This window comes from Lygodium microphyllum, chromosome 6 (genome assembly GCF_053477565.2).
Source record: "Lygodium microphyllum isolate KBCC chromosome 6, Lygodium_microphyllum_v1.1.10, whole genome shotgun sequence".
Taxonomy (NCBI): domain Eukaryota; kingdom Viridiplantae; phylum Streptophyta; class Polypodiopsida; order Schizaeales; family Lygodiaceae; genus Lygodium; species Lygodium microphyllum.
In genome coordinates, this window is record NC_141140.1 from 113367910 (window position 1) to 113393415 (window position 25506).

The 25506-nt window shown below is 41.1% G+C and overlaps 1 pseudogene; it reads left to right on the forward strand.

Moving 5' to 3' along the window:
• The first annotated feature begins 3323 nt into the window (after positions 1-3323).
• On the forward strand, positions 3324-5210 carry LOC148034991 (3-isopropylmalate dehydratase large subunit, chloroplastic pseudogene; annotated as a pseudogene).
• Positions 5211-25506: the final 20296 nt, after the last annotated feature.

Below are 25506 nucleotides of genomic sequence, written 5' to 3' on the forward strand. Positions count from 1 at the left end.
AATTAAGATGGGGATTTTGGAACCCTCTTCTGCGCCCTATTCTAACAGATGGTTTACTGTATCAAAGAAGAATGGAACCTTGAGATTTATTCAGGATATGCAGTCCGTGAATAAAGTGACAATCAGGAATGTGGGAACAGGACCAGTTGTGGATGAGTTTGCCGAGGCTTTTGCAGGACGAGCCATCTATTCCCTAGGTGACTTGTATTCTGGTTATGATCAGTTTCAGCTTGCCTTGGAAAGCAGGGATATTACCACTATGCGGACACCTATTGTTCTTGTGAGGATGTGTACCTTTCCTCAAGGTGCCACCAACTCAGTTGCTCATATGATGAATGCTATGCATAAAGTTCTGCGAGACTATATTCCGCAGTATACCATGCCTTTCTTAGATGATGTGCCTATTAAGGGTTGTGCAGAAGAAGAAAAGAATGAGAGTCTTGATTTGCAAGGATGTAGACAGTTTGTGGCTGAACACTTGGTTGCTTGTGAGCAAATATTGACACGATTAGAGGAGGTGAATTTGACTCTTTCAGGGCTGAAATCTGTCTTTGGTGTTAATGAAGTCATCATAGTTGGGCATATGGTTGGTTATTATGGCAGGAAGCCTTCACCTGCAAAGGTGGATGCCATAAGCAGGATTGCAGAGTATTGCTAGACTACTTCAGAGCTGCGGAGATTTGTGGAAGCTTGTGTATTTTACATGATTTGGATTCCTCATTTTGCTCACATAGCAGATGTTCTCTATCAGCTGCTTCGAAAGGGGTAGAAGTTTCATTGGGATGAGAAGCATTCGAAAGCCATGCGTAAACTCAAGAAGCTATTGCAGTCAGCTCCTACTCTTCGCAAGGCGGATTATCAGTGTGGATGACCAATCATGTTGACAGTTGATACTAGCCCTACTGGCATAGGTTGGGCAGTGGGACAGGATGATGCTGATGGGAATAGATATGCAATCCGCTTTGGAGCTAAAGTTCTTAATGAGCGGCTGAGGAGATATCCGCAGATTAAAAGAGAGTTGTGGGGAGTAGTCACTGCACTGAAGTGCAATAAAGAGTATTTTATTGGTGCTTCAGTTGTTGTGGAAACAGATTGCTTGCCTTTGCTTGGCATGATTACTAGCTGTTCGACTCCAGATATAGCGATGCTTCGGTGGATTGCCTACATCAAATCATTGAATCTAGAATTTCAACACATAGCAGGAAAAGATAATCTAGTTGCTAACATGCTGTCTAGAGCGAGATATGAGGATGAGGAGTCATTGCTTGCAGAAGATGATGAGACAGAGTTTGCAGCTTCTGTCCTTGTTCTTGATTGTCATGTATCTACTGTTGAAGCCTTTACTGAAGAACTCTATGTTGGCGAGTGGCTGCAAATTGGTCAGTATCTGAGTTCATTGACTCGAAGAGCTGATTGGACAGATGATGCATTCAAGAAAATCAGAAGAAAGGCTTATGGGTATTTCTTGAAAGATGGTTTTCTTTGGAAGCACCCAAAGAAGAGAGGCGGCCTACACTTGAGAGGTGTTTGTGAGGCAGCGATGCTAATACAGATTATGCGAGAGTTTCATGAGAGTTCTTGGGCTAGACACAGAGGTGTGTGGGCTACCTATGAGAAAATCAAAGAAAGATACTGGTGGAAAGGGATGTATAAGGATGTTTCACACTTTGTGGAGACTTGCAGGGACTGTCAGCTCTACTCTTTACTGCGGCATCACGATGAGTTGCATCCGACCTATTCGCTATGTATGCATTATAAATGGGTGGTTGACTTGGTTACTTTGCCAGTGGGACTTTGGCAGATGAGATATCTTGTCTTGGCCAGGGAGGATCTTACAAACTATGTTGAAGGCAGATCTTTGCGGACGAAGACCACCACTATAGTATGTAAATTCTTGTTGGAAGAAATATTTTGCAGGTATGGATGTATAGGCAAGATTACTGCTGATCGTGGAGAGCTAGATGTAGAAGAAGCTAGAGAATTTTTCCCACGACTTGGGATTAAGTTGGCTCTTACTACTGCCTATAATCCAGAGGGGAATGGCAAGAGTGAAAGAGGGCATCCGCCGATAGTGAAGGCATTGGCAAAAGCTTGTAGAGGTCGGATTGGAGATTGGCCGAGATTACTACCTTTTGCATTGTGGGCAGACCGCTCTACACATAGCGTGACTACTGGATATATGCCTGCAGAGTTGATGTTTGGGCAAAAATCTGTTATGCCTATTGAAATTTGTGCTCTCACGTGGAGTGCTCTTCCTTGGCATGAGAATTTATCAAGAGAGGAGCTTCTAGCTCTTCGGATTCGTCAACTAGAGAGAAGGGCAGAAGATGTGCAGCTAGCAGTTGATCGTTTGAAGGCAGCTCGACTCAAAAACAAGGACAGGTTTGATTTGAGGCATCACTTGCGGCCTAGAGCCATAAAAGAGGGAGATTGGGTTCTAGTCTATGACAGTAGCCTAGAGAATCAGCATAGCAGCATGAGAAAAATGGTTCAAAGATGGTTTGGACCGTATGAGGTGAAACAGGTTTTTGACAATGCTACCTATGAGTTGGCTGAATTGGATGGGATGGTATTGAGGGTGCCCACTGCTAGAAAACGAGTCAAGATTTTCAAGAGAAGCGAAGATGAAGAGTATGCACTTTAAGCATTGGCAGAAGAAGAGTAGTCAGAAGAAATTGTAGCAGAAGAAGTAGAGAATATGGATGATGTAGCTGATGGAGAAACAGTTCTACCGAAAACTAATGAAGAACTGGACCTGTTTGTGGACTTAGATGATCATGGATAGTTGGCTCATCCGGAGGATGTGCAGGTTTAGAGGGGGTGGATGTCGTGCTGCTGCGCATCCGAGCCGTAAACACCTCCATTTTTGTTGTGCATCTGTGTTATCTTTTCACGTGTGTTTCATTGTGTTTGATTGCTGCATTATCTTTCCGTCCTTTTCAGTATCCGCATCCAATATACATACTCCACTTGTGTGTTTGTGTTTGCGTGTGTTTCTGTTTGTGTGCATGTTGTGTGTGTGTCAGAAAAATATGAAAAACTGATGCCAAAGAATATTATCATGTTGTCAATTTCAATGATGAACTCCAAGAAAAGTGCAGGATACCGTGGAATCAAAGGAAGCTTTGTAGAAGCCGACATTTGAGCTATGAAGACAAAGGTTGCACCTGGACCAAGGCTTCTGATTCTAGACTATGTTAAAAGGCTTTGACAGGTGGTCCTCTAGTTCAAGCTCGAAACTTTGCAGTAATGACAGGTGTAAATTCAGGAATATCATGTGCAATGAGAAGAGTTCGTGGTGCGTGGAAGATGTTCAGACCAGCATGGTAGCTGCCTTTGGATTTGGGGCTATGTTCTCTATCGTCGGTGGCTTCGATGATGCTAAGAAGCAGCAAGCAATGGGTGTGCTTCTGAAAAACATATTCACACAGTAGGAGTTGGTGGAGGACTCAAATCTACTCTCAGATTTGGAGGCAAACATAACTGAAGAGTGTAGCAAACTTGGTGCTATTGAGAAAATTCGTATCTATGACAATAACTCACAAGGACTAGTTCTGGTCAAATTTAAAGATAGACAAAGTGGCCTAAAGTGTATTCAGATTATGAATGGTCGCTGGTTTGGTGGCAGACAAATTGAAGCACTTGCGGAAGGTCGAAAAAGAAAACGCGCTGATATTAGTGGGAAGAAAGCAGATGGGGACAGTCTCAAGATCTCGTTTGCAACCATTTGGTCTGCTTTTTCTAGAGGCTTGATGTGCTCTAAGTTAGCTGTTGATGTAGCTGAATCTGCGTGAAATGCAAGGCATTCGGGGAGTCTAGAGTCTCTTCTTTACCTCTTGATGGGATGATGGTGGTGGATAATGATGATGCCTGACAAGAGCCCTTTTCGGCTGTGCCTATTCTTGTCACAGACAACTAAAGCTAAAGAAAAGCGAGGTAAAGCCTTAGTGTCTTTTTCTCTCTCCCAGGCAGGAACCCTATCGAATCAGCCTCAATGATCTTCACCGGTGCGGCGCCATCGCTTTGGGGGCCACAGTTTCTCATTTGAGGAATCAGCCACGGTGAAGGCATAAGATTCCATGGTTCTGATCGTCGGAGGCAGATGTATCTCTGCACATGAATTGGTGGTGGGCGACTGGGGAGGAGGAGGCATCGAGTGAAGCAACAGGGTGACCAGCACCACAATTCCCTCCAACAAGTGATGAACGATTCAGAGCAGTAAGGGCTATCTAATTTTGATGGCTGAGTTAAGAACGCTCTCCAGACTATACACGCAAACGATGAAGGCATCGATCCACATGGATTGTGTGAATTGAGGAAATGCCTGGTACCTGCAAGCACCAGAACTTTCTCCAAGAAGTGATGGAGCAGAGTAGCAAGGGTTATCTTATTTTGATAGCTGAGATAAGAGAGATCTCCAGACTGTAAACACAAATTCTTAAGGCATCCAAGTTGATTGACGGCTTCTATGATCCATGTTGGATTTGTGAAGAGCTTGTGAGGAAATGCCTGGTGACATTAACAGAAATACAGGATGAAAAGCTCAATGTGGGAGATGAAAAGGCCATCGTGGCCTTGCTGAAGGCTTGTGGCAAGCAGAAGGATTTGCATAAAGGCACTAAGATACATGCCGATGTACTGAAATGTGGATTACTAGGAAAGAATACTTATATAGGGAATGCTTTAGTCAGTATGTATGTCAAATGCAGCGAGTTTGTCAAAGCTGTGAACAACTGTTGGGTGACCTTCCTAAACAAGATGTGGTGACTTGGACTGCATTGATCGCAGGTTACGCTCAACATGGGTCTCTAGGAGGATTTTGAAAAGCTACCAAACCTTTTGTGCCAATATATACAGTTGAGTCTGCCAGGTTTGCTGCTGAATACAGATTTGAAGTCTCTAAACTGGAGCCTGTTGTTGCAAAGCCACATTGTGCAGACAACTGTGCTCTTGCCAGAGAATGTACCAGTGTGAAGATTGATTGGGTGTACATTGGTTCATGCAATGGTGGAAAAATTGAGGATTTTATTTCTGCAGCCAAGCTATTACACACTTCTGGCCAGAAGGTGAAGGTGCCAACTTTTCACGTTCCTGCTACACAAAAGGTCCGGATTGATGTGTACACTCAGCCAGCGCCTGGTGTTGATGGCAAAATTTGTGATGAAATATTTGAGGCAGCAGGATGCAACACTCCAACCAGTCCATCATGAGCAGCTTGTTTAGGTGGTCCCAGGGACACATATGCATGTATGAATGACCCCGAGGTTTGTGTGTCCACTTCAAAGAGGTAGTAACATTCTTTGAGGGAAAGGTTACAAAATTGAGGCAATCAGTGACCAAGTTGATGTTTGGCCAATGGCTCTGTTGTACTTTGATGCCATAGTTTTGCAGTGAGTGCAGTACGTTATTCCAGTTGCCCTATAGACTTTTCCCCAATGCTTTTACCTTTGTTAGTGGCTTGAAAGCTTGAGCTTGCTTAAGAGCCTTGGAGCAAGGCCAAAAGTTATATGTAGAGATAAGAAAGAAGGGACTTGAACAAAATTTGTTTGTTGGCAGTTTCTTTGTTGTAAATCACTTGACAAGCAATATAGTGATCTTTGGCATAAAAAATTGAGATCTTCTTATTATCCACTTTCCTTGCAGCATCTTGAACCCCGTGTTCAGTAGCTCTTGCACAAACTCTATGACACCGCGGCCCCACTACAACTCTCCTACATCGCAGGGATTAGCCCCTTGATGCACTGCTCAACATATAAAACAAAAAAACAAGCTCCACTCTTCATTTCGAATCCAGGAGATATACCATGTGTCCTTACTTAATAGTCCCTTAGGAAACCGACCCTCTATCCTATGGCAAGGATAACTTTACACTCTCATTCGTGGGTCAAATTCCTAAGAAAACAATTGCTATGCAGTCCAGGAGCTTTTCCGTTGATACCATGAACTATGCATAGTGCATAATATGAACGGTTTGGTGCACAAACAGAAGAAAATCAACATTGTGCATCGTGCGAAACCAGTCTTTTCATGATTTCCATGCTAGCGTTTATGTATTGCAAAGAGAAAAGACACCGAGCATTACGCTCATGCTGCCTTTCTCTTTATTTTAAAATAATGTCCTATAGGCATGATGGAACACATAAATCAAATTTTAATTTATATTTTGACGCTCAACCTCCCCTCTCACCCTACCATTTAATTTTTTGCATTCGTTGATGGTGAAAGGGTCATTTTATGTGTATTTCCTTACAAAGAAAGCGATAAACATGAACGGAAACATAGAAACGATGGTAAACCGAGGCCAACCTCGTGCTTTACCTTCACTATACGCTGCACAAACACACATATAATTCTCTGGAATTTTCCTTTTACCTTCTCCTAATTTTCTCCCATTTAAAACCCATTTTCACTTTTCTCTATTTTCTTCAAAAAAAAGACTAGAAATTAAGATTGATTGTGGGCTGTGGCCCTTAGGTTCCTTGAGAGCAAAATTTCAGGTTTTATAGGTATTATGTCTCATATTTCCCATTTATTTTGCAAAAACCCCATTTTTACCCCTTAAACGCATGTTTTTCGGGTTTTATAACATTAATTTCAGCCATATCACATGATTTTTTGATTTTCAGATTATAAACTATTGAAACTCATAGAAAACAACATTATAATGCATAATCAGCCCATGGGAACCAATGGTTTTAGTGGCTTATATTTTTTCATTTTCTTGAATTTTCTTTAGCCAAAAACATCTCAATGCAAATGGTGTGTTGGTAGAAATACTCCATGTTACACTCAAATAGTTCTTTTGAAGCCACAGCTTTATGGATATCCTAGTTAAAGCCTTGCACATATAGAGAGTGTAACATTTCACCAAATGGGTTGTCTGTTTGAAAACATCTATTCTCTTAAGACCCTAAACTAAGCTATATAGATTTGGAGTGTAGCATCACCTTGTTTAAGACTACAGATTCTCTCCAAATTTTGGGCATCGATCCTATCATGTTAGAATTATTAGTAGAATGCTTCCTTGTTTGAGACAATAGAGTCTCTCCAACTTTTGAGCATGAGAGTGGACTCTTTAGAGCCCGTTCTTGAGCGGAAAAGGGGGAGCTATAAAATACCAATTTTTTAAGCAAAATAAAAGCATTGTGTATCGATGAGTTGTATTTTTCCTAGATGGAGTTTGATGCCGCCGCCTTTGATGTTAAATATTTTTTCCCTAAATTTCGGATTTTTTGGAAAATTTTAGGCACATCCCGGACTCAAAAATCCGCTCTCATTGGCGACCACGGGATAGGGCGACTCAGCCTGTTGAAATCCCACAACAGATCTGCACAAAACAACCAAAGGAAGCATCAAGCTTATACAAAATAGATACGTATTAAGACACAACACAATGCTCACCCTACCCCCTGACAAAACCAAGGCATGACATCCACAAGGAGTAGGCCTAGCATAATCAGATAGAAGGACCGAAGCTAGTCACTAATTGACTGCTCCAACACGGCCAAACTAAAGAGAACTATCAAAGAGGTTGCCCTAAGTGGTGGCCTGAACTACCTACCTAATTAAGGACAACACAAACATGAGCTCCTACTAGGCGAGGACTCCTATAGCCTAATCAAGAAGTATTTTCTTTTAGCACATTTCTTCTTTTAGGGTTTTTATTTTTTCATACTCGGGCATGTAAAAAGGAGGGAGCTGAGCATAGTGACCCAAGGAGAGCAGGGCATCGGCCTCAGGTCCTGTCTCGGTACCCAAGAACCTACCAAGCCCACCCCTAGGAAGACAAGGCATCGGCCCTGGGTTTGACTCATCCCTAGGAACCTATCAGGCCTTCGCTAAGCGATGATCAACTGCTTATAAATTTTCTTTTCTTTTCTATTTCTGTTTTTATAGGGATTAGAACCCCTTTTTACACACCTTCGGATCTATTGATTGTCTTTCAGATATTTAGGGTTGTTATCATCATCATTTTTCCTTTTGTTGGGAGGCTTCTCTAACTGCCTCACAACTAACAAGAACTCCTAGAACGGCTGCCTAATAGGCTAGCAGAACAGGGTCACTAGAACTACCTTCTAAAACAGGTCTTTCGATGCTGCCTGGCAATGTCTTTACAGGAGGCAACGACTACTCAGACCCCCCTCAGACATACCTAACCTAAACCTGGAACTTCATGCCTTGGATGCCGGTCCCCAACAAGAAAAGAAAATTCCCCTACAAGTACACAGACACATATAGCATAAAAACACGGTACTGGTAAAGGAGAGATATCACCTGGATAGGGCCACGAGAAGCTTCCACGCAACAAAAGGCTCCTTCCAAGCTCTTCTTTGAACCTGTCTAGCATAGGACTAAAACAAGAAACCATTAACCGCACCTATACTAAACAGACGACTGGCCCTCTTGGCCTAATGAAATAAAGTATTTCACTACAGAAACTGATCAGCCCTCTTGGCCTAACGAAATCTGGATGTAATATCCAAAGCAGCTAGCCTTCCTAGCTTAAAACTAGATAGGTCATCTTATTCCCCGTAATACTGATGTCCTTGGCATATACATCACACCGTATTAGACTACCCAGGGTGCCAAGGATAGCATATCATAGGTCGACTAACCCCATGCTACTCATGCAAGTTAGCTAAAAGCTTGATCTTGTATTTTTTGATCTTAGGTTTTTTGTAGAGCTACAAGTCCAAGCCTTTCCAAAACTAACTCATCAATAAGGCCGATCCCTTCTTGGGCACTATGAGCTGAATGAACGGCCTCAGTGGGCTTGCATGTCCCACATTTATTGTCATCCGAATAAACAGGTCGTTCAAGCAACTGTCTCCTTTGGGAGAAAGAATCATAGCTTTGTACTCATTTGAGCCTCCCCTATTTGGGTTTTCACATAAATCAGTGCTGTGACCCAAACTAGGTAGAGCTTCAAGCCTAGGCACATCACATGGGTGTATCCCAAGGCAGTGTATATTGTCAGATGTATATCCAGTCTTATCCTCTTGGGGGTTCGACAAAATATATCCAGGTGGGATCCTTGGCCTTGCATCCAACACTCCTACCATACTTTTGGAGATTTTGGGTCTCCAAACCCATCTCACATTTCCCTTAATATTCTTGCATTCCCTCAATTTGCTGCACTGGTCTAACGAACTCAATGCAAACTTATCCCTATGGCCAAATGGCCTCACATCCTTATGACCTTTGTGAAATATAGGTGGAAATTTAGCATTTTGCATCCTCTTTACAAAAGATGTCTTTATTTGTTTACATCCATACTGCAAATTTTTTCCCATAAGAACCATGCTTTCACTGAAGGGAACAACATCCACCCGGAAGCAGGATTCCGACACCAAAGGTTTCTCAAGAGCCTTACTAGCAACAAAATTAGAACCACACACAGAATGCTTATCAGCACTCATCGTCCCATTGGTTCTATCCATGTTGCCATCACAACTACCTCTCGTGGAAGTGTTGCAAGTCCTAATGGGACTTACATGGCTTGGAACCTTTTCACTGAGAGGCATGTCATTACTACTCGTAGGATGGCCATTTTTTGCTTTGAGATTTTGGCCACCAAGGTTCCCCTCATAGGCTGCCTTGGTATCAACAAGTGAGTTGTCTTCTTGTAGAAATGGTTGGAAGCTAGGATGCACTTGTACTGAGCAGGGAAAACTCCAAAAGTTTTCCCAACATCTCTGAATATGACCCTCATAATCAATGGCATTCATTTTTTCTTTCCTTAACGACTTAGGATTCCGCAGTTCCACTTGGATTTGCGTATTAATCTCTAAGCCACTCAAAAAGAGCTCACATAGCACATCATCTGGTAATGCACAGGCTCTTCTTGGCCAAAGCCTAAGAGTACTATCAAAGGTTCTAGCATACTCTTTAACAGAAGGATAAGACTCCAATCTAAACTGCATAAGCTACCCTAAGACCTGAATCATAGGGAGCTTCTTTTCATACTCATATAGAAATCTATCAAAAGACTCCTCAAATGATTTGATCGACCCTCTTGGGAGGCTCCGGTACCATTTCCTTGCCTCTCCCTTTAGGGTACTTGGGAATACGAGCATCCAATGTATATCGTCAAACCCACTTGCAATGCAAGTGAGGCCATATTCTCTTAAATGAATCATCGGATCCTCATTTGGCAACCCATAGAACACTGGGAGATCCCTATAAAGAGGAGGACATTTAGTCCTCCCTTTTGGGATCAATACCGGGTCATTAAAATCTTCATATTCATCATGATCTGGGTCCAGCCTCTTAGGATCTTTAACCTCTTTCATCCCCACCCTTTTCGGTGTAGGGAGGTTAATACCCTCATTGACATCCCTTTCTGCTAACTCACTGAGTGGTCTAGGGAGTCCTATAAATTTCAACATGTCATTTTGATTCCCTCTTAGAGGATCTTTCATACCTTTCCCTTTAAAACGAAAGTCCATAACGGGTTTATATAAGAGCTTTTGGTCCTTATCCAAAGCATATTTATCATTACCACTTCTTAAAACTTGGGAACCGTGCCTTTTAAGCAACGGTTTTCCCTTGACAGCTAGGGCTTCTAACATCCTTGTGATGCCTACTATGTCTAACAGTTGCTTGAGTTGCTCCTTCAGCTCCATCGCTTCTGAAATGGACATTATGTATGGTCTCTTCACAATTGGTGCAGCTCCTGGCACTAGCTTGATTTAATGATCAGCTTCCCTTTGAGGCGGAAGTTCTGTCAGCTCTTCAGGAATACGTTTGCGTATTCCTTTAGCCATGAAGGTTCTTCACTAGACTCCTGATTTTGATCTAGCTTATTTAGCTTAATTAAGTAGACAGGCAGCCCCTTCCTAACTCCTCTTATTATCCGAGATGCTTTGGCTAGTTGAATTTTTGGCTTCCCAGCCTCTCCTTGAGTTGTGACCAATTCCCCTTTAGAATTTTGAAAGGAAACTTGGCCCTTTCCATAGTGAATGTGGGCATCATTAGGTTTAAGCCAATCCATTCCGAGCAAACACTCATGGATATCTAGATTCATAACCCTGAATTTGACCGAAGTCAACTTTCCTCCTAGAAGGAATTCCACCTTAGTAGTTTTCCTAGTACAAGTGACCTTACGACCATTTGCTAATTCCACAAGCAAGGTGGGTGCATATTTTGTGGCTATTCCTAATCTTTTTTCATAAACTTGTGAAATAAAGGAATGTGTGTTACCACAATCAATCAAGGTTCTAAAGCCTTTACCTTGATAATCTAATGGAGTCTGAATCACCAAAAATTGCCGATTCGGGCCTTTCTTATGAAGAGCGGCATGAACAGTTGCCCTCTCAAAGTTTGCTTCCATGGTCGGGTCTTCTTCATCGCATATCTCCCTGTTGGCAACACTAGTGGTTCTTCCTCTAGCCCGGGTGGCAGCTCCTTGGCCAGGGATGGTTCCTTGGGATGGTCCTTGAAATTGTCCTTTGTTAAGCTTGGGATATTGCCTTTTGAAATGACTAGGCTTGTTGCAATGGAAGCAACGGAGAGTGTGGCCATTTCCTTGGATAGGAACAAAATTATTGACATTGTTGGTCCTAGCTTTCTTCCTTTGTTCCTGGTTTTAACCTTGCACTCTCTTCGCTTGGGATCTATACACTCCTTTGTTTTGTCTCTTGTAAGACCACGTCTTGTTATTTCTTGGCATGGTCTGCACCTCCTAAATTATGGGTGTAGTTCGAATGAGCACATCTTGAAGATCTGTTAGGTGCATTGATTTGAGGCGGGTGTTTATAGGTGGGTTTAATCTGGCACAAAACTTTCATACCTGCCGTGTCATATCCATTTGTGGCGCATACTTTAAAAGAGAGATGAAATTTGAATAGTACACATCAAGAGATAGACCAAGTTGTTTCAGCTCATAGAACTCATTCATTTTCTGCGTGCGATAGGCAGGTGGTAGATATCTTCCTCGCACAACTCATTTAAGCTTTTCCCACATAACTGACCCTTCTGAGATCCCTTGGTCTCTACACCATTGCTTCCATAAAAGTCTTGCTTCATCGGTAAGCTTCAACTTGGCGAGCATTGCTTGGTTGGCGGGTGCAATACCGGCTGCTTCAAAATAATCTTCCATGGATTCGTTCCAGATCTCGGCATCAGATAGGATGGTTCTTCCCTTTCCATCAAATTCTGGTGGCTTGATTTGGTTGAGAAGGAACTTCTTCTCTTGAATCACGACCGTACTTGGTGTAGGGGTCGGACTAGGAATCTCCACTTGTGGTTGTGCCTGGGCATTAAGATTCTTAGCGTTAAAAGTTTACTAAGCGTTTCACATTACGTTACATGCCCAATTCAGCTTTTAGTCAAGTGACCTAATCGCTTAACTTCTTTACCATTACTCACAGCCAAGACAGACATTGATAAAAATTCTATTTCATTCATATGGGCATAGCTCTTTTGAGTACAATTATTCTTGGGATGGTAGAGCAAGCTGATACATTAATTCGGGGAGAAACATTGAGCTACGGGAATTGGGTAATAGTATGGATTGGGGTCATGGATTTTCAGGAATCGATAAGTCATTGGAAGATTAGGGTATCCTTTTCTTTGATACCCGTTCTTCTCATAATGTCCCAACACCTTAATTCTGTCGGCAGGGATCACTCGAGTCACTTGCTCGTACACATAATTGTTATGCTTAACCTTTCGACCGCCGACATGTAGGGTTGCATTTGCGTGAGCCTCAACAAAGATGAACAACTTCACGATCTTTAAGTCCTCCAACCACTTGATTCTCTTTAGGTTGGTTCGAAGGTACACAAGTCGGTGGGCAGCTATGTAATAAATTCCCAAATCACCCATCCATCTCCGTTCCATGTACAGGGGTGAAGGATTTTAGATGCGGTCTAGGATATTCATCATATCAATCCTCCGTCGATAATCCAAAGCATGCATCGCGGTCATAAACATAACCTGGAACACCAAGAATTTGTTCCATGCTTCGCGACTCTGCAAGTTAGCATTGATGCTGACTCTGCAAGTCAGCATTGATAAGTAAGTAAGGAAATATTCTTAACATCAACATTTTCTCTACTTCTCCTCATTAAGTTTTCTTGTAAATATTAGTTCTCCATTGGTTCGGCTCTGATACCAACTATAACGTGTCCACCTGTTCACTTGTAGGGCATGTCTTAGCAGCCCATCAGGAAGAGAGTCCAAAAAGTGCCGCCCCATGGGGTTTGTGATCTAGGTCTTCCCGATTCTGCCACAAAGCGGAAGCATTCTAGTCGTTCCCACTTAGGATCCAAGGTTTCCCTAATGGTTAAATTCCTAGAACGGTAGCTAGCGTCAAACCCTAGGCGAACTACTTTACGCAGAAATGTCAGGGTTGAAGCAGATTTATGCTGCACTTGGTTCAAGGAGAATAGGAAACGAGAGGGATGCAAAGCTCGACCTCTCTGCCCGTAAGGCATAGTCCCATTCCGTTCTCCTAAAATAGCATAAATTGAGACTCTAGTATCCTAGATTCTAAGTCATCGTTCCTTGCTGTCAATTTCCTTCAAGAAAAGTTCCCGGCCAATGGAACCAACCATCCGTAGGACGGACCCATGGCCACATCCACCGCACTTTCCTCAGGGTTGTTTTAGTTGTCTAATTAATTTGACACACAAAAATAGCTTTCTTAATTAGCCTTTTAGTCATTGGCTCCTTCACGTAATCTTAGTACTGACATAGAAAAACAATGTCAAGAAAGTTCCTTTTCAACAATTGATCATATTTATCTTTGGAATACATCATATAATCCAACCCGTAGGCTAATCCATAATCCGCCCGAAGGCAATCCATAATCCTCAGGGATTACTAATCCAAGTTTCTGCCCGTAGACTAGTATGCGGGCCTCGAGATCCAATCCCGAGTCATGTCGGCCTCATGTACAAGACCCGGAGGCAAGGGATTTACGGCCAGAGTCCCCCCTGGCACCCAAGCGTCCTCCTGCACCAAGTAGCGCCCACGGAGAGACCTCTCGGGACGGGTTTGGTCCACATACCCAATGCGGCTAACAACCCCCTTGGTTAGGGTCAGGCAGACAGCTGGGGGTAACTGATGCTGCCTCTCCCTCCAGGCCTTCAACCTGAAGCATTAATTATTTTTCCATCTTTAGTTCCTTGAGCAAAGCAATACAAACAGTGCTCCTAACTATACAAACACAATCAATCCAGTGGTCGTTTATTTGGCCAACTGCTAAGGTGTGAATCCTCCTCTCCGAATGCATTCACCATTCGATCCGGGATCAATTGTGACTTGGCAAGACCCCTAAGGGTTTGTTTGTTTACCCTTTTATCCTTGGGGTTAGGGTTTATACCCTATTAACCCAAATTAACAAACACCTTAGGTTCCTTAAATTAAGACGATAATTCTTGGGCAACCTCGTCACCCTAACTTGATTGGTCAATTGCTCGTTACCCTAACTTGGCAACTCAGTAGCAGGATGACTACTCATCCTCTTGCAAATTAAGCTTGTACTTGGAACCTACCAACCTTGTTCTAAGGAGTGGCAAATCTATCTTGTGATTTAAACACAAAGCCATGCGACGTTGCAACTTGTTGCACAAGTGTTGCACCTAACTTATGGGATCGTTTCTCCCATCGCATGGTATTCCTTGGTAAAGGATACCTTGGTCAAGATGTAGGGTTTGGGAGTCCTCTTGGCCCAACCCAACCCTGACCTTACTAGGCCAATAACGTTTGGCCCTAGGGTTTCTAATCTCAATCGGAAGTCTAGTATTAGGCTAGTTTACCCTAGGGTAAAAACCCTAGATCTTTATTGTATGGGCGTCCAATTAACCCTAACATTGCGTGAATGTGGGTAGGATCTTTGAGAGCTGAAGTCTTAACTTGGCATCCCAAGTGCGATACGAGGCAGAACTTTGAATGTACTAAACCCTACCTAGCACTTTGAAGTGTTCATCGTACCAACTATTTATGCTTTTACGAATCCCTTGAGGGTTATGCCATTACAAGCGACTTACCTAAAATGATCTAAATTGTCTTGCGACGAGAGTGATCTTTGCTTAAAAGAGATGCAAATACTTTTCCTAAGAGCTACAAATAAATAAACTCACGATACAACATTCCATGCAAGTATGCGAATCTTAGATTTTCCCTTCTATGTAACTATAGGGTTTGCAATGACCATTTCTTTTCCTTGCTAAAATCATAATGATTGACAATTTGGGGGATAACTTGCATAAAACCTACATAGATTTACATCAAAATCTATGCCTACAAACCTTTCGTTTAATGCGATTGAATCCAAGCTTTAATATGAAATGCATCTTTTCCTAAATACAAACTTCAATAAAAGAAGTCTACGCATGACGAATGTCATAAAGCTATCATTAACTTAATCCGTTCTATGGCACTTAACTCGACTTAAAATGCAAGCATATTCACATGCAACAGGCAAGTTTATGGTTTCATTTCCATGCAATGCAACTACTTGGACAACATCCAATGGTTGGACGACAACGATTATCTCATACGAATCCACAAGTAGAAAATTATTACCTAAATGCCTTATGCGCTTTTCTTTTTCATGGCCAATCAAGGATGCATTTAAACAATTCCATCTTTTTTTAACCTACGCAATATGCGCTTAGGATTTGCAACTTGGAAATGCAAGCAAATCCAAATGCATAACATGCACTAACTCTTGTAAATCGTCCAAGGAGATAAATTTCCCAAATGTATTTTAACTTGACTACGTGAATTAGAGATATGCATAAATGCATTCTTCCCATGAAAATTAAACGTGCCTAATGCATTCCTTCTATGCGGAATTAATCTTTTAAGAGCTTGGGCATGAGGACTCGTAGGGATGTCCACGTGTGTGCTCAGGGTAGAAACTCCCGCGTGTGCACCTCTCGCCATTTTCTTGGGAGCCATAGACAATGTAGATACTTTGTTCAGCAGCTTCCCCTTGGATTACTTTCGCGTAACGAACCATCTCTAACTAAGCTCTTCTCCTCTATGCGGGACAGGACCCTTACAGTAGGTGGTTTTAAGGAAAACCCGCAATGTACGGGGGGAACAGGATTTATGGAAGCTCAAATTTAGAAGCTTCCTAAGAAGCTTCTATTGCTTCTCTATGTCTGTTAGAAATGTGGATGTAAAAAACGTGATGATGATGGGGAGGATGGAGAGGATGACGAAGAAGGTGGTGGACTGCACGGCGTGATGGCAGCAGCACGACTGCTAAAGACAATTCCTCTCTCTTATCTCTCCTCCCCCAAGCTTGGGGAGGGTGTGGTTTTATAGGGCTAAGGGGGGGAGGGATAGCCTCTCATGAGTCGGGCTGCATGCCACTCCCCATGCCCTCCACGACTCATGCTTTTTCTCACACTCCCTCTCCTTGCCATGCATCGGTTGAGGGGAGGGGGTTATCATTAAAAAAATTTGCAAAATTCTTATCCATTATCCACTTGCCTTTCCTGTAAAGGGTGTTCTTGTGCGGCTTGTAAGTTTTAGCCTCGGCCTTATTTGCACAATGCGGTTGGGGTTTATTATCGCACTCATGGGGTAAGGACTTAGCCACTGACATTATTCCGTTGTGGGAGATGACTTAGCACTACTTTTGCGCGGGGTGTGTAGTGGTCAAAATTCTTTAATATTTCGTGTGGAAATATTACAGTAACAAATATAAAAACGATTCTAGATCAATTAGCAACTATTGGAACTGAAGTAGAGAACAAGGATTTGATTATAGTGACATTGAAGGGATTAGGACCTGAATAAAAGTCATTTGATACGTCTATTTAAGTGAAATCTGAAATGTCATATATGCTTGATGGTGAAAATAAGAAATTATATGATGGTTTGCATGTTCCGTCAATCACAAAGAATTTTTTATAAAGTGTCCAAATGGGTGAGGAAAACTTGTAAGTACATTTTAACAAAAATGTATGACTTATAGAGGAATATGGCAAAGGTTACAAGGTGATTGGAAAGAGAAAAAGACATGGTAGAATGTTTACATTGAATGCAAAAATTCCTAAAAACTAAAAGTTGCAATGTTTGCTCATGATGATATGAGTGTCAGAGACATAGATATCTTACATAAATGCATTGGACACATCAATATACAAAGGCTAAAAAATATGCACCATAAGGAGATTGTTTTCGACCTGCAAAAATTCAAATATGCCAATTTGGTATAGGCATGTTTAGCATATTAGTTTGAAAAACAAGCCTGGTTTTCCTCTATTAGACATACATGGAACAACAGTAGACCCTATAGCTTGTTTACTACTCGGATGTATGGGGATTTCAAACGTCATGTAGAGAAAGAGCTCAACTGTTATGTATGATGCTTGCGATCTAATGGTGGTGGTGAATATGTGTTAAAGGATTTGATAGGTACTTGATTGAGCATGGGATCAGGTTAAAGTTGACATGCAATTATAATCCACAATAAAACAGAGTGGTTGAATGGTAAAATAGGGTCACTATGGAAGCAACCACCATGGCCATGCTAAATGAGAAAGATATGCCTCTCTCATAAGCAAAAGTAGTTCTAGCTAATGTTTATGTTATGAATTGGACATTTGTAGTAGCTGGCATACATGAGAAGATACCATATCAGCAATTTTATGGATTTAAGCTTGATATTAGACACTTGAAAGTGTTTGGTAGCATTGCACATGTTCTTGTATCTGTTGAGAAATAGAAGAAGCTTGATCTAAAAGTAGTGAAGGTTGTATTTATTGGTTATTCACATGAATGAAAGGCTTATAAATGCTATATTCCATCTATTCATGAGACTTTGATCAGTCATGATGTGGTATTTGATGAGCTAGCATCCTGGTATGGTGCTAAGCAAGTAATATTTCATGATGACTCCTCACAAAGTACTAATGCTAAAAATGGAATGCAAGATACTAATACTGCTACTAGTAGACCTACGAATGATGGATCTACTAGTATGAGTCCTTGGACAAGTACACTATGTAGTTATGAATCTTGGTCCACTGATAGGGATATGTAAGTGTGAGGGGAAGATTGGACATGGATAAAGGAAAAGAGAAGGCATTGCATGATGTAACAGGTCCGTTGACATTGGGATATAATTCCACTTGATATATTGGATAGTGAGAGCCTTGCATACTTGCAGATGTTACACTTGGTATTAATCAGAGATATGTACTCCCTCATGAAAGAGAGGAATTGCATAGTGCACCACAATTATGAAGATCACAAAGATAAACAAAACCTATTGACAGAGTTACTTACAATGGATACTCACCCAAACATTATGCATACATTATGGAAGTAATGAATACCAAAGAACCCACATCATTTGTAGAAGTTGTTAAGGATGAGAATTGGTGCAAAGAAATGGATGAAGAGTGTGATGCTTTACTAAATAATAAAACTTGGGATTTAGTTAAGCTTCTTGAAGGAAAGATGTCTATTGGATGCAAGTGGATTTATAAAGTCAAATGTAAGTCAGATGGCTCACTTGAAAAATACAAAGCCAAGTTAGTTGTGAAAGGTTATACTCAACAATATGGGTTGGATTATGAAGTGACTTTTAGTCTTCTTGTGAAGATGGAAATTGTATGGATTGTTATTGCAGTAGTTGCAGCCAAAGGTTGGAATCTATATTTAGATGGATGCAAAGGATACTTTTTTGAATGGTGACTTGATGGACGAAGTCTATATGGATGAGCTAGAAGGATATGTACATCCTAAATATCCATCTATGTTTGAAATTTGAAGAAAGCATTGTATGGTTTGAAACAGATCAACTCATACTTACAAAGACTTGGTTTTCAAATGGCAAATTTGATCATAGCTTATTTACTAAGAAGATAGAGAAAGGCTATGTGATTTTGGTGGTTTGCGTAGATGACTTCGCCATTACAGGTGATGATACACAAGGGATTGATGAGATCAAATATATGGGTTGTAGAGAGAGTTTCAAATAGAAGATTTGAGAGTGCTGAAGTTCTTCATTGGTATTGAGGTCATATGCACACCTCAAGGAATCTAGATGTTGCAAAAGCAGTATGCACATAATATGATGGAAAGATACGATATGCTAAAGTGGAAGCCCATGGATACTCCGTTTAGAGCAGAATGTCAAATTGAAAATTAATACAAGACATGAGATTGAGAATGTGATTATGTATAGACAGATGGTTGGTAGTTTGATCTATCTTACTATCACTATACCTAATCTCAATTACTCAATTGAGTTCATCAGTCAATTCATGCAAAATCCAAGGAAACCTCAATTAGATGCTATGAGAAGGATTATGAGGTATGTAAAGGATATACTATGCTATGGGTTGTTTATGAGTATGGTAAGCCTCTTGAGCTTATTTGATATAGTGATGAAGATTGGGCTGCATGCACATATGACATGAGATCAACAAGTGGGTATGCATTTGGTCTTGGCAGCTGTATGATTACCTAGAGTAGTAAAAACCAATCCAGTATTGAAGAAAAATACAGAGGTGCAATCTTAGTTGCATGTGAGGCTATTTGGTTGATTAAGATGCTAGATGACTTAGGGGTACAGGTGGATAAACTAATCAAACTACATTGTGATAACATGAGTAGTGTGCTTTAGGCAAGTAATCCTATTTATCATGCTAGATTGAAGCACATAGAAGTGCATTACCATTTCATGAGGGAAATGGTACTTAGAGGTAGGATTAATCTCATCTATGTGAAGATAGAAGACCAGGTAGTAGAATTCTTTCCAAATCACTTAGTAGAGATAAGTTTACTCATTTCATATTGTTGCTTGGATATAGGTGGTGACTTGAGCTCGAGGGGGAGTGTGAAGAATCAAGCTCACCAACTCTTGATAGCTATAGGTTAGCTATCATTCATGTGTGTTTCAATAAGTGAGTCGAGATCTAAGTATGGGTAGGAATTGTGGTTAAGAGTTAGACCCAATGTGACCTATCCTTTGTTATGTCACTAATATGGGTGAAAAAAAAGGGTATATACACGAAGGATTCACTAGTAGTAATAAGGAGATGTCATCTGCATGCAAGAAATATATGAAAATACCCCTTATCTACCCCTTATTTATGGGACCTTACCTTATAAAATGTACCTTCCTTCCCTTAAATAACCCTCTCCCTTACACTCACGTGGTACCATACGGTAAATGCTAGTGGACCCTCCGGGGGTATATATTCCCAAACAAGATCCGTTTCTTTGATATATCATCCCTTCAACAAATCCAAGAGATCATATACTCATTGAAATCATTTAAGAATTCCTTGAGATCAATGGAATGAGACACATGATAGGTTCTTCCCAGATATCTAGATCTACTAGCTTCTCTTTGTGCAAAAAATGCCTCCCAATCAATTCCATGAAAGATCTTATTGCACCAAATGCAAAACAATGAGGATTTTTTTTCGAGGAATTTTCAATTATTCTGATTCCTAGAAAGATCTGATAGATGAATCACTTTGATTGATCAAATTTCCAATGCAATCATTCACTAAGCTTGATGTCTCTTCAATAGACTTCTCTAAATTGATTTGATCCAAGCCCATATTCTTAGGGTGGGCTCCAGGTCGTTGATTCATTGATAACTTATAAGAATTTTTTGATGTTTCACACAAGGATTTTCTGTTGTCAGTAGCCATGCTACCGCCATCATGCCATGTAGTCTGCCAGACAGCCGCGCTGCTGCTGCCCATCCCATCTCCATCACCGTTATCATCACTCTCATCTTCTTCCTCATCCTCTCCATCATCATCACGTTTTTTACTTCCACGTTTCTGACAGACACAGAGAAGCAATAGAAGCTTCTTTGGAAGCTTCTAATTTTGAGCTTCCATAAAGCCTATTCCCCTCGTACATTGCGGGTTTTCCTTAAAACCACTTGCTATAAGGGCCGTGTCCCGCGCAAAGGAGAAGAGATCAGTCAGAGAGGGTTCGTTACGTGAAAGTAACCCAAGGGGAAGCTGCTGAACAAAGTATCTACGTCGTCTATGGCTCCCAAGAAAATGGCAAGAGGTGCACGCGCGAGAGTTTCTACCCCGAGCACACGCGTGGACATCTATACGAGTCCTCATGCCAAGGTGCTTAAAAGATTAATTCTGCATAAAAGGAATGCATTAGGCACGTTTACTTTTCATGGGAAGAATGCATTTACGCATGTCTCTGATTCATGTAGTCAAGTTAAAATAAATTTGGGGAATTTATCTCCTTGGACGATTTACAAGAGTTAGTGCATGTCGTGCATTTGGGTTTACTTGCATTTCCAAGTTGCAAATCCTAAGCGCATATTGCGTAGGTTAAAAAAAGATGGAATTGTTTAAATGCATCCTTGATTGGCCGCGAAAAAGGAAAGCACATAAGGCATTTATGTAATAATTTTCTACTTGTGGATTCGTATGAGATAATTGTTGTCATCCATTGGATGCTTTCCAAGTAGTTGCATTGCATGGAAATGAAACCATAAACTTGCCTATTGCATGCGAAGATGCTTGCATTTTAAGTCGGGTTAACTGCCATAGAATGGATTAAGTCAACGATAGTCTTATGACATTCGGTCTGCATAGACTTCTTTTATTGAAGTTTGTATTTAGGAAAAGATGCATTTCATATTAAAGCTTGAATTCAATCGCATTAAACAAAAGGTTTGTAGGCATAGATTTTGATGTAAATCTATGTAGGTTTTATGCAAGTTATCCCCCAAATCGTCAATCATTATGATTTTAGCAAGGAAAAGAAATGGTCATTGCAAACCCTATAGTTGCATAGAAGGAAAAGTCTAAGATTTGCATACTTGCACGGAATGTTGTATCGTGAACTTATTTATTTGTAGCTCTTAGGAAAATTATTTGCATCTCTTTTAAGCAAAGATCACTCTCGTCGCAAGACAATTTAGATCGTTTTAGGTAAATCACTTGTAATGGCATAACCCTCAAGGGATTCGTAAAAGCATAACTAGTTGGTACGATGAACACTTTAAAGTGCTAGATAGGGTTTAGTACATTAAAAGTTCTGCCTAGTATCGCACTTGGGATGCCAAGTCAAGACTTCCGATTTGAAAGATCCTACCCACACTCACGCAATGTTAGGGCTAATTGGACTCCCATACAATAAAGATCTAGGATTTTTACCCTAGGGTAAATTGGCCTAATACTAGACTTCCGATTGAGATTAGAAACCTTAGGGCCAAACGCTATTGGCCTAGTAAGATCAGGGTTGGGTTGGGTCAAGAAGACTCCCAAACCCTACATCTTTACCAAGGAATACCATGCGATGGGAGAAATAATCCCACAAGTTAGGTGCGACACTTGTGCAATAAGTTGCAACATCTCATGGCTTTGTGTTTAAATCACAAGATAGATTTGCCACTCCTTGGAACAAGGTTGGCAGGTTCCAAGTACAAGCTTAATTTGCAAGAGGATGAGTAGTCATCTGCTTACTAAGTTGCCAAGTTAGGGTAATGAGCAATTGACCAATCAAGCTAGGGCGACGAGGTTGCCCAGCAATTACTGTCTTAATTTAAGGAACCTAAGGTGTTTGTTAATTTCGGTTAATAGGGTATAAAACCTAACCCCAAGGATAAAAGGGTAAACAAACAGACCCTTGGGGTTCTTGCCAAGTCGCAAATGATCCCGGATCGAATGGTGGATGCATTCAGAGAGGAGGACTCACATCTTAGCAATTGGCCAAATAAACGACCACTGGATTTATTGTTTTTGTATAGTTAGGAGCACTATTTCTATTCCTTTGCTGAAGGAACTAAAGATAGAAAAATAATTAATGCTTCAAGTTGAAGGCCTGGAGGGAGAGGCAGCATCAGTTACCCCCGACTGTCTGCGTTACCCTAACCAAGGGGGTTGTTAGCCGTGTCGGGTACGTGGACTGAACCCACCACGAGAGGTCTCTCCGTGGGCGCTACTTGGTGCAGGAGGACGCTTGGGTGCCAGCGGGGACTCTGGCCATAAATCCCTTGCCTCTGGGTCCTGCACAAGAGGCCGACATGACCTTGGATTGGATCTCGAGGCCCGTATACTAGTCTAGGGGTGGAAACTTGGATTAGTAATCCCTGAGGATTATGGATTGCCTTTGGGTGGATTATGGATTAGCCTACGGGCTCGATTATATGATGTATTCCAATGATAAATATGATCAATTGTTGAAAAGGAACTTTCTTGACATTGTTTTTCTATATCAGTGCTTTAGTTTATCAAAGCTGGACTATTCTGAGGTGACCATACAATTGATGCTTGCTTCTTCAGTAGATTTGTCAGAAAACTCTGTTTGCTGAATTTCTTTAGTAGTCAACACTTTTTGCTGAGTCACCTCAGCCTCTGACTCTATCTGTGTCACAAAATCTGCAATTTCATGAAACATGTCCAGGGATTGCACCGACACATTACTGTGACAACTCTGCATATCAATTTTCAGCATATTTTCCATCTCTGTCATCGTATCTGCACTTTGTTATCTCTTAAAGGTATTTCTTGTACCCACTATCTAGCATAGTCCGTTGCAACCAGAATATATCTTGCTCTTGTCCTGCTAGCTTTTGGCTTTATGGGACCTACAAAGTCTAATCCCCACTTCTGGAATGGCTCAAGTGGCAACACAAGATAATCTTGTATCCTATCCATTGAAGTTGGTTAGCCAATCTTCTAACATTGCAAAAATTCCCTAGCAAACAAGTATGCATCCTTAACAAACAATGGCCACCACAAACCTACTTGCATAATCTTTCTTCCTATAATTTCACCTACAAAATGTCCTCCAGCTATTCCATGATGTGCTTCCTGCAAAACAACCTTTTGCTCCTCATCCAGAATACATCTTCTAATTATCTAATCCACTCCTTTCCTATACAATGCTCCTCCAATTATTAAAAATGGCCTACTCTGCAAGGCAAACTTCTTCTTCTGGTCTGTTGACATATCAGAAGGCAACACTCCATCTATCAAAAACTACACCATTTGGTCATACCAATTTTCAAAAGCTTACCCTTGTATTTGAAACAATTCCACATCTGGAAGCTGATCTGACACTCCAGTCTATTGACATCCCTTCCTGTGAGATGATATGACACAACATTTTCCTCTCTACACTGCAATTGCACACTTGTAAGGATTCAAAGACATTCAAAATAGTCAACATCTCTCCAAACATTTCCTAAGATACTCCAAATGCTTTGCCTTTGCTCCAAACACAAAAAAATCATCCATAAAAATCTGCATAAATTTCGTTAGTTACGGCTCAAAGGTTTTGAAAGCTGCTTTAGAAAATGATGGTGGTCCATTCTTCAATCCAAAGCTCATCACTGTGTATGCAAATGCTCCCCATTCAATAATAAATGTTGTCTTGGTGACATCCTCGTCTGCCATCCAGATCTGATCACTGTGTATGCAAATGCTCCCCATTCAATTATAAATGTCATCTTGGTGACATCCTCGTCTGCCATCCAGATCTGATTGTATCCTAAAAAATCCATCAAGAAAGCTATGCATCTCATGCCCTACCTGCGACATCATCCAGAATTGAATCCACAAATGGCAGTGGAAATGGATGTGTGATGTTGCTGCACTCAACTTCCTATAATCCACACACTCAAATTTTTCCTGACTTCTTTGGAACAACCACTATCGATGACAGCCATTCGGCCCGATCTATTGGGACAACAAAACCCACTTGCAAAAGCTTATCTAACTCCTCCTTCACCTACATTGCATGATTCAGATTCATCCTATAATGTTACTGAATCACTGGCACTACATCCTCCTTCAGATTGGCCTGATGCTTATACACTCCTGGATCCATGCCTTTCATGTCAAAATAGTCCCAAGAAAATACATCCATGAACTCCGACAACAACTTCTCAAGATCCTCCTTAAATCCGTCATCCAAATTGACACTAACTTTAACAACTTTTGGGCTAACTTCAGATCCCAAATTCAAATCTTGCAAATCATCGTCTTTGATCAGTGAAACCTTTTCCATAAGCTTGTCATACAAGAATTCAGCTCTGATTATTGCCTCCTTTGGTGCATTCTCCCCTTCTGCACATTCCAAAACCTCCTTCAGCTTTAACTGATGAGAAACTGTTGACTGCTAAGTCGGATTCTGCTCTACATCCACATCCTCTAATTTACAAGATGACTCCTTAACTAACTTCCCAGATTCCTCTTCACAAACATATTTTTGCACAATCCTTTCCACATCAACTTCAAACATTGGTACCACACCGGGATTGGCATCCAGAAAACATGCTTCCTCGTTATCTTCAACATCCTCAGCCAAATTAATAGTCTAAGCCATCATTGGCTTTATTGACATTGGCAATCTCTTCATAGATGTCATGGGAATCCTTACTGAATTCTTTCCTTTCTTTAAAACCACTTCATTTTGTTCCCAATCCTACTTAAGCTTTGCTGATTTGAACTAGGGTCCTCCTAATAGTATTGAATAAGCATTACTTGCATCTTGCATTTTCAAAACAACAAAATTTTCTTGAAATAACAACCC